Raw genomic sequence first — 13,901 nt, 5'->3', positions numbered from 1 at the left:
GCAGACATATGTTTCACAATCTGTCCTTCTTTTTCTGCCACACACACTGTGTGTGTGTGTGTGTGTGTGTGTGTGTGTGTGTGTGTGTGTGTGTGTGTGAAAATCTTGCAGTTGAGAGAACTCCCAAATATGTCACATAGACTGAAAGTGAACAATTTTCTCCTGTGGTAGATGGTAAGGAGGACTGTAGGGTTCATACAACTTCAAAACAAAGCAGCCATCCATACTAATTACCAAGATGCTGCATGTTTGCTGCTTTCCTTATCTAGGCATCCTTCTCCATTTAGAAATGTCCTTCAATTTAGACTTTTGTTAATCAGACTTATGAAGTCTTTATTTCTTTTGTGACTATGGCTTCCAAATTCATGAGTTAACTATTTTGTCAAGGCTGGCCTTTGCCTAGGCAGTTAGATGCTTGGCTTCTTTTGAAACACTACTCCACATCACTTGGTAACAATCTCTCATCCTGAAAAGAGAGAAGATATGATTTACCAGTGTTCAAACAGGCTCTGCCATTTTTCAAAGAGACAAATGATTTAAATGATTTGGAGGGATTATAAATTTTTGTTTAGCTCCTCTGTATAACTCTAGCATGGCAATAGAATTCAGAGTTGATGGGAGTTTTAGGCTCAGAGTTGCCACAGAGATTTATATAATATAGAGACTATTTGTTTCTTTGGTGGATTATCTATTTCCTTTTTTCTTCTTCTTCCCTGCTTTATCCCTCCTGAATTTATTGCAAGCATCTCTTGAAATAGTATGGCTTATAGACTATTGCCATGTATATTGCAAATAATTTCTCTTAACTTTGGTATTGAAATATTGTCATTTTTACCTTTATTTTTTAATGCTAAAATTTATTGTGGTGTAATATAGGTAGCTAGCATAATTTTCCCCTCTAAGCAGTTCAATTTTCCTGTGACAACGACCCCAATTTGCTTACTCTTGCATGATCCTTTGGGTTTTACTCCCTGACTAATCAGGCCCACTATTTTGTATCTGAAACATTATCTGGTTCTGATTTTGTTTACAGCCTAGTCATAGGCAAAGAGTATTGAGTGTTGTTTTAATTGTGTTGTAGATGTGATTCCACAGATAACAAGATTACCACCATTCATGGATCTGTTTTTGTTGGAGATTGAGCTTAACATGTTTTGGTTTGGCCATTATCACCAGGCTTTGGGTAGCCGCTGTCCTTGAAATTGAACTCCGAGTTTAATGGCATTTTCTTTGCATGAGGTGAAGTTTAGAAGCCTGAATTCATCACAGTGGTTTTTGCTTTACTATACCATTGATTGTTTAAAGAAATGGAGCTGGAATTATAAGCTATTTTGACAAACATTTTGAGATTTGTTCCATTGGCACATAGTAGGCACAGAAAGCAAAATTCTGAGTATTTGCTAATGAGTCTGTTTTAACTTATAGGATATAAGGGCAACTCAAAAGTCATGGGAATTATTTTTTAGCAGAAACTTCAAAATGAATAAAATAATTATGTGATTAAATATAAAATTGTGTCAAATAGACTACCTATCCAGAATGGCAAATTATATGTGGAGCCTAGAGAATGCTTGGTTGCTAAAGTGCTTGCTGTGAGGTCTTGAGGACCTGAGTTCAATCTTTAGAACCTACATGAAAAAGTGGGGAGTAGGGGTGTGTGCTTATGATCCCAGTACTGGGCAGGTGGAGACAAGTAGGATTCCCAGGATTCACCGAATGGCTGGTCTAGTAGAATGGTGAGTTCCAAGCCTAGGAGGGTTTTATCTCCAATAGACATGTGTTCAGAACAAGTACACACACACACACACACACACACACACACACACACACACACACACGCATTGTTGAGATGTTTCTAGTTAAAGGATGTTGGTGTACAGGAGTATTGATGTGTAGAAATTATTTGCAATATTAAATTTTTCTGGAGACATAAATTATATCAAAATGTAAAATCATTTTTCCCAGTTTCTAATTGTTGTGGGAGGTACCTCTATGAGACAGAATCCCCAGAAGTAATTCTATCTGACAATAAAATGATAGAAAATTCATTTTAAATAATACCCCATGTTAAAACAGACATGCAAACAACTCCTTTTTTCTGTTTTAAAGAAATTATATGAAATTAATATGGGTAATTAGGAAATAATACAGGGAATGTGGTAAAAATTGAAAGTTACCCATAGCTTTTAAAACATGTATGTATGTATGTATGTATGTATGTATGTATGTATGTATGTGTCTGTCTGTCTATCGAAAGATGTACATATGTATCCCATGACCTGCATGGTCAGAAGACAGTCTGTTGGAGTCAGTTCTCACTGTACCATGTGAGTCCTGGGGATCTAATTCAGCCTTAACACCTTTAATGTTGAGCCATATTACTAGCCCATGCATAACTTTGCAGTGCTAGTCAATGTTAAGCTTTTGGCAACCTTCCTACTCTCTGTGTCTGTTTTTCCTTCAACTGTGGAAATTGTACATAACTAGCTAACATAGGCTTAAGTGATTAAAATAATAAGCAATTATCATGTGACTGAGATTCTGAGAGTAAGAAGCTGAAGAGGCTTAGCCCAGAGTTCTAGGAGATTTCTTACAAGTTTGTCCTTGTGATGCCAGGGTCTTAAGAAACAGCTTTCAACTTCATTCTTGTGGCTATTGACAGGAAGACTGCAGTTCCTGACCAGGCATGTGTCTCCATGGAGTTGCTCATATGACAACTGACTTTCCCTTAAAGAGAGTGGACTTGGGAGGGAGGAATAGAGGTAGGTAGAGAAGGGAGGAAGGAGTGAGAGTCTTTTGGGAACATCAGTGTCTTTTTTATGTGTGTGTGTATGTATGTATGTATGTATGTATGTATGTATGTATGTATGTATTATATATACAGTGCTCTGCCTGCATGCATGCCTGCACACCAGAAGAGGGAGCAAGATCTCATCACAGATGGTTGTGAGCCACCATGTGGTTGCTGGGAATTAATCTCAGGACCTCTGAAAGAACAGCCAGTGCTCTTAACCTCTGAGGCACCTCTCCAGTCCACGAGAGAATATTTTAACATAGAAGCTATAGTATTTTATACAAATCTCAAAAGTGGGTCCAGGCGTTGGTGGTGCACGTCTTTAGTCCCAACATTCAGGAGTCAGAAGCAGGCAGATCTCTCTGAGTTTGAGGCCAGCTTGGTCTATAGAGCAAGTTCCAGGAAAGGTTCTAAAACAATACATAGAAACCCTGTCTTGAAAAACTAAAACTAAAGCAAGCAAGCAAACAAACAAACAAAAAAAAAAAAAACAAATAAAAACAAACAAAAAACTCAAAAGTGCCCTTTTGGGGTATTACACTGGTCTAATGCCATAAAGGAATTATGAACCATCTTCATGGTTATCGAGCCTGTAACATTTTAGCATGGCATTTTACCACATTGTCAAAAAAAGTTCTGCAATGACTTCAGTGGTCACATTGTATTATTGTAGCTCTTAAATTTCAAGTGCATAAGGATGCTATACAACTGAGGCTATTTATTTATTTTAGCAAAAATGGTGGAACGTATTCAGTCAACTTTTCAACTCCCCTTAGGAATCTGTGAATTTATTCTGATGATATCAGGCTATTGTCACAAATGTACCCAAAATCTTCTGAGATTAGGATTGCAGTTACTGTATATTATTCTTATCAATAAATTCAATTATGCTAGTCAACGGAACATCTGTCTATTCTTGCTTTTCTGTTTTTCAGATTGCATTAACAAACCAGATGTAGCAGCCAAAATTGTGGTTTTGATATCCAACTATGGCTTAACAAAATAATATACTCTAGCAAACAAATTATTATATAATTTGAAGGAACATTAGAGGCTGCAGCTCTTTAATCTGTTAATGACTCTCCCTTTAGTTCTCAGTAACAACCAAACCATACTCTTAGTGACTATCCTAAAGTATTCCTTCCTGCAGTATAATTCTTGGATGAAGTACCATATTGGGGGTTGATGGGATATGTTGTAAATAAAAACACTGAACACCAAGCCGGAGCACTGAGTTAGATTCCTGGGAGCCACATGGTGGAAAAAAAGAGAACTGATTTCTACAAGCTGTCCTCTGACCTCCACACAATCCCTGTTGTTAGTATTCAGGCATCTTCACTGGCCTGCCCTTGGGGTTCTGACAGGATATGTACTCAGCTGCAGCCACGAAGAGCATCACCTGTGCACATTCACTATGTCCCCCTTTAAAGGGGGACCCTACTCACCTCCCATCCTTCTCTCTTTTCTCCCTCTGTTTTTCTCTCATTCTCCTCTCACCTGCTGCTCCTGTCCCTGAAGGCCTGTCTCCCAGTTCCCCTCCCCCCTTTATGATCCCTTTCTCTTAAAAAGAAAAAGAAAAAAAAAAACCCTCCACTTTAACTCTGTCACATGGCATCTTTCTCTCTCATGCTGCTTTTTAAAAATTACAACACTTGAGGCACAATACAACCTTCCAGAAGAAATAAATAAAATTAAAATGTAACAAAATGAAGTCCTATGTTGATAGAAATTATACATGCTAGATCATATTTACATGATTATTAATTTTTCTGGAAAAAGGAAATTGTGACCTGTGAAGCAGTTTTATTTGAGCAAGTTTCCCATGGTTCCTGGGACACAGTAGGCACTTAATACCTGTTTGCTGAATTGAAGATACCGTGAAGAATAGCAATTAAGCTAATAAGTAGTAACTGGACCTCTTAATCTAATAAAATGTTATTTGGATATCAGGCTTTCTCCCTGAAGTCAATGTTTTGATGACATCATAGAATTGTTTCTTTTTCTGAGAGTCCTCTGTAAATGTTTAGATTACAGTAGATAGAATGATGAAAAACATAGATGCTTCTCCATCTCTAAATTCCCCAAACAAAAAGCAATGACTGCCTAACAAATATACTATCCTTGGTCTCATCAGAATCATCCTAGAGCTATCCCAACTTTGCTCAGAGTCATAGTGGGTTTACTTGTACCATCCTTGAACTGAAAACAATTGCAGTTATTGTTTTTTTTTCTGACTTCCCAAAAGACATGTGTGCACAATATATGCAATCATAGTCTTTTCCAATAACTGCTTGGGGGGTTAGGATGAAGTAGTGGGGAAATAAACATACTGTTCTCACCCCAGTGAGTGAATATTATATTAGCAGTTCTATTTTGGAGGTGCAAAATAGTCCAATTGCAAGACACTGGCATAAATATTACACTCATCATTTACTCACTTCCTTATACAAGAGGCAGAAAATTCCAGTTTCATGCCAAGCCCTCCAACCAGGACCTTTTCCTTCACCTACTTTCTTTCTGTTTTAAAGTAACAATTTAATTTATAATGAGAATGAGATGCAGCTAATAATGTTCAGACAAATTGTCATGAGAGGATTAGAATTCTCTCTATAATGGTAGGAGTCATTGGGTGCCTAGAACCATCTGAGAAGATGTATTTGATGAGACTCCTTTGAGACAGTGGGGGACTAACCATTCTCTCCATGCAAATGAATACTCCCTGTCAACAGCATACTCAGTCTGTGGTTGGCTCTTCCTCTCCTAACTTACACTCTATCTATCTATCTATCTATCTATCTATCTATCTATCTATCTATCCTCCTCCTCCTTTCACACACAACATATTTTTAAAAGGTTTATTTATTTATACTTTATGAGTATGAGTGTTTGCCTTGCACATATAAATACCACATACACAAAAGTGTCCACAGAGGCCAGAAGAGGGCATCTGATCCTATGGAATTGGAGTTATTCATGGTTGTTAGTCACCACGTAGCTGCTGGGAATTGAACCCTACAGTCTCTGGAAGAGCAACCAGTGCTCTTAGGCTTTGCACCATCTCTCAACCCCAACATACTTTATTTAACCAGCTGAAAGTAATGTGTACACACTGACTCTTTGTTATAAATTATTTCCCAGTGCATGTTACTGTTCATCATAAAAAACATGTCTGGCATCCTCTCCCCTTCCCATGACACAATGCTCAAGGTGAGAGCACCACAATGTTCTTCTAATCCATAGATTCTATTAAAATTTGTCAGTTGTATAATAATTTTTGTCATCTAATTCCAAACTGTGGGTAGCATGTTGAACTTAGCTTACAGGCCTCTTTTAATTCTCTTTTAATATGGAGATGCTGCTCTTTGATTCTTTCCCTTATGATCCTGACCATGTTGAAGGACCCTCTGTAGACTGTACATCCATCTTGGTTTGTCTGTCACACTATGTTTTCTGCTAGGGGTGTACAAACCCTCCTTTGCATGACAGGCCAGGAGGCTCATGACATTGGCTTGTTCCAATGTCAGGAATGTCCACGCTGACCAGTCTTTTGGAACTCCTTTTTTCTGTTCTGTGCTGTGAGGCAACATGATACATTCTGAGATTTGTGTTCACATAGAGGAAGGGTACTCTGCACTGATAACTCTTCATTCCTTCCCACCCAAGATTTGTCCTCTTCCCTTCCTTCTTAGCTCTACACTCTCATCTCCAGGGATCACACACTAGAACTTTGGTGTAGACTCAGCGAATAATTAACACTAACAGGAGATCAAAGTATCAGAGGAGAAGAAGTGTAGGTAATTTGGTCCTCTGATGCACCTTCTGCTTTGCTTTTGTCTCATCTTTGGCAGCAAATGGATCTCCCACAGCTTCCCCCTTTTTTGTCTTCCAGCTCGTGGATACAGGGGCATCTTCTGTTGCTAGCCTCTAGGCACTTCATCATGATTTCTGGTTCTCTTATCTCTGCCCACACACATCTAAAAGTAGACCTTTGTTAGAGATTCTTAGTTGGCCAGAGTTGAATTCTACTTGAGGCTGAGGTTTTTACTGGTCCAGCTCTCACTCCCTGTGGTATTTTTGGCAAAGTATTCATGGAGAAAAACAAGATTAAGAAAAGGGATGATGGAAGGACTGGTGATTTGACCAGTTCTTGACTGTGTTAAGAAGAACAAAAGCCGGCCTTTCTCCCCTGGTCCCGGGCGCGCCCGGCAGCTCCTCCCCGGCCATGGCGTTCACTTTTGCGGCCTTCTGCTATATGCTGGCGCTGTGCTCATCTTCTTCGCCATCTGGAATATCATAGCGTTTGATGAGCTGAAGACTGATTACAAGAACCCTATAGACCAGTGTAATACACTGAATCCTCTTGTACTTCCAGAGTACCTCATCCATGCTTTCTTCTGTGTCATGTTTCTTTGTGCAGCAGAGTGGCTTACACTGGGTCTCAATATGCCCCTTTTGGCATACCATATTTGGAAGTATATGAGTAGACCGGTGATGAGTGGCCCTGGACTCTATGACCGAACGACCATCATGAATGCAGACATTCTAGCCTACTGTCAGAAGGAGGGATGGTATAAACTAGCTTTTTACCTTCTAGCCTTTTTTTTTTTTTTACTACCTATAGGGCATGATCTATGTTTTGGTGAGCTCATAGAACAACACAGAAGAATTGGTCCAGTTAAGTGCATGCAAACCGCCACTATTGAAGGGATTCTATCCAGCAAGGTCCTGTTTCCAAGAGTAGCCTATGGAATCTGATCAGTTACTTGAAGAAAAAAAATGACTCCTTAATTTTTAAATGTTTCCACATTTTTTGCTTGTGGAAAGACTGTTTTCATATGTTATACTTGGATAAAGACTCTAAATGGAATTATGTATAAATTAATATAAAAAATGATTACCTCTGGTGTTGACAGGTTGAACTTGCATCTTAAGGAACAGCCATAACCCTCCCAGTGATTGCATTAATTGCTGACTGCCCTGAGTCCTTTGGGAGCTTTGTTAGAGGGCTCCATATAAATTAGCTGTAGATACGAGGTGCTTCTGGAGAACTGAAAATGTGTATCTGACTTGTGGGAAACATCGCAGGTTTCCTCACTTATCACTGTAGATGATTGTGTATGGATACGACAATAAGAAGAGTGGGATTCCTTTCCCTGTCGACTTGAATATTATCCCTATGTATTGCATGAGAGAGGGCTTTCCCTCCTTTCCATCAGAGTAATCAATACACTTGCTTTAATTCTTAAGCATAAGTGATACAAGCATATGCTGAATTACCTGTAAAGAATGCATTTAAAGCTATCTTAAATGTGTTTTTATTTGTAAGACATTATTTACTAAGAAATTGGTTATATTATGCTTACTGTCCTAATCCAGTGGTCTAGGTATTCTTAAGAATTTGCAAGTACTTTAGATTTTCAAAAATGAAGTTGAGAACTGTGTAACCACCCTGCTGTTCCTTCAGTGCAACACAATAAAACTCTGAAATGAAAAAAAAAGAAGAAGAAGAAGAAGAACAAAAGCCAATAGTTGATCATTTATTGCAAAGAAAGACACTGTCTTAGTTAGGGTTTTTATTGCTGTGAAGAGACATCACAACCATGGCAAATCTTATAAAGAAAACATTTAATTGAGGTGGCTCCTTACAGTTCCAGAGGTTCAGCCCCTCTCTTTAACAGTCTCATATTTATTTTAAGTCTCTTCTGAGATGCATGACAATCTCTTAACTGTAAAACACCTATAAAAATAAAAGTTAAACAAGCAGATCACATAATTCTTATTGTTTGTTTGTTTTTTTGAGACAGGGTTTCTCTGTGTAACAGTCCTGGCTATCCTGGAACTTGCTTTGTAGACTAGGCTAGCCTCAAACTCACTGAGATCTGCCTGACTCTTTCTCCCAAGTACTGGGATTAAAGGTGTGTCTCACCAACACTGGCTGCACTAATATATAGTGGTACAGGATACACCTTACCATTCTAAAATTTAGGGAATGGAGCATAGTGAGGAAATACTGGACTAAAGCAAGACCAAGAACCAGCTAGACAAACTCCAAACTTTGCATCTCAGTGTCTTATGTCATTGAGGTACTGGCTTACAGTTTCAGAGATCCAGTTCATTATCATCATGATGGGGAACATGGCAGCTGTGTGGTACTAGTAGTTGAGAGTGCTACACCTTAAAGGCAACAGGAAGTCAACTGACCGTCACACTGAGGGAAGCTTGAGAAAAGAGACCTCAAAGCCCATCCAACAGAGACACACTTCCTCCAACAAGGCCATAGCTCCTAATAGTGCCATTCCCTTGGGGGGCCATTGTCTTTCAAACTACCAGAGACACAAAATAGAATTCAGAATAAGTGAAGGCATTGCTTTTTTTTCTCTTGAAGTATTTAGAGTACAGTCCAGGTGATATATAATGAAGTAAGAAGGGGAGAATACCATAAGATGGCAGCAAGGGTACTTCAGGTATCCAAGGAGACTAAAGTGCACAGACTGTTTTCCTTGTTATCCAACCCTGCATTGTTCTTCTCTCCTCACAGTCTTATAGTTGCTTCATTGTACAATGGAGGATACAAAGGATCAACCTGCTGAGCCTGAAGCAACAGGTACAAGTAGAATTCTAACCCAGTTTTCTATGATCTAAAGCCCATGTTCTTTTAATTATAACAGCAATAGGAATGAGAAAGAGAGTTCTGTAAAGGAACAGTTTGGTGGGAGAAATGTCAGGGGCACATACATTTTGTATTCATTATATTTGGGAGCAAAAATCATACAAAAAGAATCAGAGTGTAGGGTAGCCTATGGAGACAGCACAGGTCAGTTTCAAGTCATAGAAATCAGATTTTTTTTTGCCCTTGGTGAAAATCAGATATGGTACAAATAAATGATTAAACAGGATGAAAGTTGGCTGTTCACTGGAGTGAGATTGTCTAGACACTTTGTTAATAGTTGGTGAGCATATCCTGAATTTAATGAGCAGCTATTTTTATAGATATCTGGTTAGAAAAATATGACTAGAAAGGAACTATTTTAATGATTTATCATCACATATCCTAAGCTGCTGATGATGACTAGATTAAAAGTAACTCCAAAGCATTATGTATTGAAATTATACACATACATACATACATACATACATACATACATACATAACAAATTTTAAGTACTTAGATTTACATATCACATCTTTCCCAAAGAGATGCCAACAACCAAGGTAAGACAAATCTGGGTCATATGGTAGATTTATTTTGAAAATATGGTGTATATACACTATGAAATACTGTTTGGCTATAAAGAAAAATGAAGTCATATGAAGTCATAAGCTTTGCAGGTAATTAGCTGGAACTAGAAAAGATCATACTAAGTGAGGTAGCTCAGATTCAAAAAGTCAAACATCGTCTATCTCATCTGAGGCTCCTAACCCATAACCCAGGAAAGTAAAAAGGAGCCATTGTTGGGGCCAGGGAAAAATAGAGAGGGAAATATCAGGGTACAAGGGATCTGACTGAGAAAAAAGTAAAAATGGTGTGGTGTGTTAGGGGAGGAGAGAAAAACAGAACAAGGAGAGGATGGTAAAAAACCAGCAAGAAGGTCTGAAAAACTCATAAGAAACCCTACATTAACAATATGCTTAAAAACACCCTCTAATTCATGCAAGTCTGTGTATAATAATTTAAATATTTTGAGGAGAATCTGGGCTGACAATGTTTCCTCCAAGAGCCAAGGACTATCTAAAAGAAACTCCAACACCAGACACAAGAAGATGTCTCTTGAGTTGTTGCTCAGGGTTTTCTAAGAGACTCCCCAGACAGTGCAGGCTGTTGCTGTTGTCCTTGGTTGCCTCTCAGAGGTGGAAGGTGAGTGCCCACTGATGAAGCCAGGCCCAGAGGTCCCCTGACCTGGAACTAACCTGAAAGCCTCCCACTTGAGGACTAACTTCCATGTCATACAAGCTTCCAAAGAAGGAGGCAAACAGCAGTCCTATCCAGCTATGAAACACGTGTGTTACCATAACAATCAGCATGACACATAACCATAAGCATGAAGTATCAACATGCATCTCTTGGTGGTGACCAACTGTAGTCAGACTTCCTTTGTATCGCCAGTTCCCAAATAATGGCATAGAGACTTATTACTGATGAATGCTTTGCCTTAGCTTAGGCTTATTCTCAACTAGCCCTTATAACTTAAATTAACCCCTTTATATTAATCTATATTCTTCCATATGACTCATTACCTCTCTTCCATACTGTATGTATGACCCCCTCCATGTTTTGCTCATGAAACCCAAGCACCTCAACATGGAAGTAATTTTAAGAATACTTACACATACATTCCCGAGAGGTGGGGTGGGTGGTTTTGGGTGTTTTGTGAGTTGTGGATGTTTTTCATTGTTTAGGGGGATTAGTTGCAAGATGTGATTGATCATGGCCAGGGAAGAAACTAAGCAAAGGAGGATAGATTAAGAGATCTCTTTCTGAAAGAAAAAGAGGGATAAGAATAATAGGGGGAAAGGTAGATTATTGAATCTTCCTTAATCCAAAAAGCAACAAGTAATCTCAAAAAAAAAAAAAATTACATTGGTATGGATTTTTGTATATTGACATGAACTTAAAGTTAACTTTGAATTGGTGGGTGGGACCAGCAACTGGCTGAAAGGAAGGAGAAGGGAGGGATTTGGAATTTCCATGCTCTTCTTTCTGGAATGTGTGGAGAGAAGAGGCTCTGACTGGGTCTCTGGTAAGAAAGAGAAGGTCAGCAGGTCGCTCCTCCTCTGCTTCTCTGATCTATAAGGTTTTCACCCCAATATCTGACCCTTAGGTTTTTATTGGTAATAGAACAGCTTAGCAAAACCCTGCAGCTAACAGCTCTTTAATTAAACTTAAGAGCCTCTCAACAAGTGACAAACCAGAGACAAGCTGTTCAGCAGGAGACAGTCCCATCCATGCCTGGCACTGAAAACCCAAGGCTAGTAAAGGAATGGCTATCAGATAAGAACCTACAACCACACCTTTCTTAAATGAGCATAACCCCTAACTACACCCTAAACATTTGTCGTTATACTCACAGATAAGTGTAACCCTTACCCCTCATTAAGGACGTAGATCATCACAGAAAACCACAACTAATAAAAATGTGAATTGTAGAGATCAGTCTCAATGAATATGTAAAGCCATGTAAAAATGAAAAGCTCAAAAAGAATCTGTATACTGTATGGCATTATATTGTCTTTATATCGTTTGACTGCTGAAGAAACAACTGTTAAAGGAAATACTGCTGGATTAAATCAATTTATATATTTTAAAAATGCTTTGACTCCAAAATTTAAGTCCAAGGACAAGCTACTGGGGAAAAGGATTTCTATTTTTGTTTCCACAGAAAATAAAAAGCTGTGGATTCCTTCCAGACTAATGTGGTTTGATCAAGCCAGGCCCCCTGAAACAGAGTCTCTGGTGATCCAACATTCAAAACAGTTTGGACAAGGCAGCCTCGCAGACTACAACCAGGATTTCTGTGTCTTCTTAGGATTCCCCCAAGACAGCGCCCTTTACCAGCAGGAAGTAGTTTGGAAAGAACGACGCCCAAATTCCCAAATATTGTTTATAAATGTTTGTTTTCATTTAAATGGACTTGGTTATAAATGGTTAATTATCACAACCAATTACCTTTTAAAGGTAAAAAGGGAATTATGGTATAGATATGAATACTTTGTTTTGGAATGGATTTTCATTTATTGATACAATTTAAGGTCAATTTTGTGATGTGTATATTGTCCTTTTGTTTAGGTATTGTGTTTATATAGCTCATTTAAAAATGTAATGTATAATTTAGTACAGATTTTAGATAGTTACCTATAATAGTAAAAACTTATAGCTAGGTGAGTTAGGTTTTCTAGATATATAGAGATGTATTTGAGATAGATAGGAATTCTTCAAACCTTCCAAAGACCTACAGAATATGGCATTTAAAATGGTTTAGGGTTTTTCTTGACAGTGAGACATAACTGCTCCTGGCAAAGCCACCTGCCTCAGAAAGGAAGATGGACCTTGAAGAAACTTGTTATAGAGTTTGCTTTCAATATGTCAAGACTAGCCATTTGGACAAGATACTGCTCTTGTCTGGACTGTTTGACTTTATGCTGTATAAACTGGACATGCAGAACCCACAGAATAGTGATGCTGATTCAAAATGGACATTGCTACAGAATTCCTGCTTTATGGAAGAGTCTGCCAGACATTCTGCAGGACACAGAGAAAAATGACTGACAAACTGCCAATACAAGAAGACAGTTTAAAGTTTCCTGCTTGGCTGAAGAGTCTGCCAGACACACTATGGCCTATGGGCTGAAGAAGGAAGATTACAGAAGAACTTCAGTTGACTGACAAGGCAAGGTGTCTCTGTCATTTCTAGAGTTTATATATTATCCTTCTGTGGTCTTTGAAGGAGTTGAAGACGGATAGTTATGGTTATAGTTTTCCTTAGTTAGGATTAAAGATAAGTTACTTTAGACACACAAAGATAGGGTAGATGATGGAATATTTTCTTCAAATCTTGCTAAATGTTAATGGACTAAATATTAACTATGATTCTTATTTGATAACTGTTGTGTGATATATTTTGCTATGTTAAGGTTAAAACCCTTCTTTTTATTTAGACAGAAAAGAGGAGATGATGGGAGATGTACTAAATATTGTTAACTGTGATTCTTACTTGATAATTGTTGTGTGATATATTTTGCTATGTTAAGGTTAAAACCCTTCTTTTTATTTAGACAGAAAAGAGGAGATGATAGGAGATGCCATTATGTATATATGTTTCTCATACTGGTTAATGAATAAAGCACTATTGGCCAATAGGAAAGGAAGATAGGAGGGACTAGGAGACAAGGAAGAAAGAGGAAGTATTAAGGAGGAGCCAAGATGGAGAGTCTGGAGAAAGCAGAATGCCGGCCAGCTCCCCGGTAAGAGAAATACATAGATCAGCAGAAATGGGTTAATAATTAAAACAGAGCTAGCGGATAAGAAACAAGTAACTGGGCCAATAGCATTGTATCAAATACAGAGTCTCTGTGTATTATTTGGGGCTGGCATGGCGGCGGGACAAGACCA

At 38.3% G+C, this 13,901-nt stretch overlaps 1 pseudogene; it reads left to right on the top strand.

Annotated features, from left to right (window-relative positions):
• Nucleotides 1-6,991: 6,991 nt before the first annotated feature.
• LOC127220585 (protein cornichon homolog 1-like) lies at nt 6,992-8,292 on the top strand (annotated as a pseudogene).
• Nucleotides 8,293-13,901: the final 5,609 nt, after the last annotated feature.

This window comes from Phodopus roborovskii, unplaced genomic scaffold, assembly GCF_943737965.1.
Source record: "Phodopus roborovskii unplaced genomic scaffold, PHOROB, whole genome shotgun sequence".
Taxonomy (NCBI): Eukaryota; Metazoa; Chordata; class Mammalia; order Rodentia; family Cricetidae; genus Phodopus; species Phodopus roborovskii.
The sequence above is the reverse complement of the archived record's forward strand: the minus strand, read 5'-3'. Positions and strand labels throughout refer to the sequence as shown.